The 2500-nt window shown below is 79.2% G+C and overlaps 1 non-coding gene across 1 annotated transcript; it reads left to right on the forward strand.

Annotated features, from left to right (window-relative positions):
- Positions 1-2126: 2126 nt before the first annotated feature.
- LOC146765102 (5.8S ribosomal RNA) lies at positions 2127-2279 on the forward strand. The gene has a single exon (XR_014950346.1). It is a non-coding gene; the product is annotated as a 5.8S ribosomal RNA (ribosomal RNA).
- The last annotated feature ends 221 nt before the right edge of the window (positions 2280-2500 follow it).

The raw sequence follows: 2500 nt of genomic DNA on the forward strand, positions 1-2500 counted from the left end.
GACCCGCCGCCGGGGAGGCGCGGCGGCGGAGGCGGCGGCGAAGGCGTTCCTCGCCCCGCCGGCGTCGTCGTCGCCGCGGCCTCTCCCGGCGTGGTCGGCGAGGTCGCTCGGCGGCTGGGCCGCGTCCCCGCACCGGCGGGGCGGCCCGAGCCGCGGCGGTCCTCTCGGGCGCAGCGCCGGGCTACTGAGGGAAACCCCGGGCCCCGAGAAGGACGCCGCGGTGGTGGCGGCAGACGTCGGGCGCGCCCCCGCCGGTGGACGCTCCCCCGAGGGCGGCAGCGGGGGAGGCACCCCGGCGGGGCCATGCAGGTCGTTTCCCTCGCCCCAGGGCCAGGTACCTAGCGCTCCGCGCCTCCGGCGGCCCCCCGGCTTCCTTTTCCTCGGCGTCGTCAAACGCTGCGGGGAGGGGGCCGCGAAAGGGCCGCCGCCGAGCCGGGGCGGCGGTTTAAAGACTCGGGCGGCTCGGCGCGTCCTTCCGCCGCGGCGGCGGCGGCGGCGGTTGCCGGGCGGCGGTGCGCGGCTCCATTGAGGGGTGGGGAGCTACTCCCGCGTGATCCCCTGCGGTGGTGCCCGCGGCCACCGGCCGCGCGGCCGTCGTCCCGCCGCGTTACCGCGCGCGGGGGGTTTGTCGCGCCGCGCCGGGGAGGGGCGCCCTGCCCCCCCCTCTCCGCGGCCCGGCCTCGGCGGAGAGGCCGCGGCGCGCGGTCGGCCGCGGGGGCCGACCCGCTCGCCTCGAAACGGGCGACGCCGGCAGAGAGCGCGCGCTCTCTCGCCCCTTCCTCAGCTGCGGGGTTGCGGCCGCCGGGGCCCGCCGCGCTCTCCTCCTTCCTCGGCCGCCTCTGCGGTCTCTGGGGTGCGGCGCCGCGCGCGGCGCGGCCGCGCCGTCTCTCTCCCCTCGACGGCCTTCTCCTCGAGCGCGCCGGCGGCGCCGGTCGCCGGCCGTCCCCGGCTCAGGGACCGCCCGCCCGCCCGGGGCCGAGCGCTCGGCAGGTCCCTCCGTCGCCGGAGAGTCCGCGAGCGCGGGCGGCCCCGTGCCGAGCGGCGGCGGCGCCGCTCGGCGAGTGTCCCCCGCCAGCGGGGACGGCCGGCCGGACGGCGCCCGCCGTCGCCGGCGGCGGTCCCGGCCCGGGCCCCGCCCGCCGCCTCCCCGTCGCCCTTTTCTCCGTCCGCTCGCGGAGCCCCGGAGGAAGGTCGTGCGCGCGGCGGCCGTGGGGGGTTGGGGGGGGGGGCGCTTCCCCGCCCGGTCTCCCCGCCCGGTCAGCGGGGAGAAAAGGGCGGGCGTCGCTGCCCCCCTCCCCGCCTACCCCCCCGGCTCGGCGCCGCACGCCTTCCCCTGGGCCGCGCGTGCCCGAGGAAAAAGGGGCTCCGTGACGGTGCGAGGCGGCGGCGGTCCCGGGAGTGCGGCCGTTGCGGCGGCGGGTCAGCCGTCCGGCAGGCTCCGGGCGCTCGCGACGCCGGCTCGGGTCTCGGTGCGGCGCCCGCCTCCGGCGCCGGCGGCGGAGCGCGTCCGCCGGGCGCTCGCCCTTCCCGGCGGGAGCGGTCCCGCGGGGGGCGTTGCCGGTTGGGCGGTGGCCGTCGCGTGCCGTCTCGAGCGCGGCAAGGCCGCTGGGGAGAGAGAGCGAGCCGGCCGCGCGGTGGCGCGGCGGCGCTCCGCGGGTCCGCGGAGCGGCGGTGAGAAGGGAGAGCGGCGCGCGCGGGGGCCGACGGCCGCGCCCCCGGCCGCGTGCGTCCCGTCGTCCCGTTGCAGCGAGGCCGGGCGGGCCGCCGTGTCCCCCCGCGGTCCGGCGCGCGCCGCGTGCCTCCTCCGTGCGGAGGCCGGGCCGAGCCCGGGCGCCTGGGCCGCCTCCGGAGGACGGCACAGTTTGCCGGCGGCGTCTCCCCTCGCTCGTAGCGGCGGGGGGAGGCGGTCGGGGACGCGGGTCCCCCCGCCTTTCCCGCCGACCTTCGGAGCGTTCCGTTGGGCGTTTCGCTCTCGGATGGTTTTTCTTTCCCCCCCCACTCGGTTCGTTGCGTTGTGTGCTCGTACGGTCGAAGCCGGGGGCGGCCCGCGTGCGTGCCCCCTCGGCGAGAGAGAAAAAAAGGGGCCCCCTCCGCCCGTGTGCGGGGTTCGGTGCCGAAAGCCAGACAACTCTTAGCGGTGGATCACTCGGCTCGTGCGTCGATGAAGAACGCAGCTAGCTGCGAGAATTAATGTGAATTGCAGGACACATTGATCATCGACACTTCGAACGCACTTGCGGCCCCGGGTTCCTCCCGGGGCTACGCCTGTCTGAGCGTCGCTTGACGATCAATCGCCGCCCGGGGGTTGCCACCCCGGCGGCGCGGCTGGGGTCGCCTCGCAGGCCCGTCGTCGTGGCCGTGGCCGTCGTGGCCGCGCCCGAGGGCCTTCGTCCCCCTAAATGCAGACTCGGGGAGCGCTCCGTAGCTCCCCGCTCCCGGAGCGAGCCGCTGGGGCGGAGCTCGTCCTCGCCGGGGGCCGCGTCGCCGAGCGGCGGCGCGG

Source organism: Lonchura striata, chromosome 28 (genome assembly GCF_050655825.1).
Source record: "Lonchura striata isolate lonStrDom1 chromosome 28, ASM5065582v1, whole genome shotgun sequence".
Taxonomy (NCBI): Eukaryota; Metazoa; Chordata; class Aves; order Passeriformes; family Estrildidae; genus Lonchura; species Lonchura striata.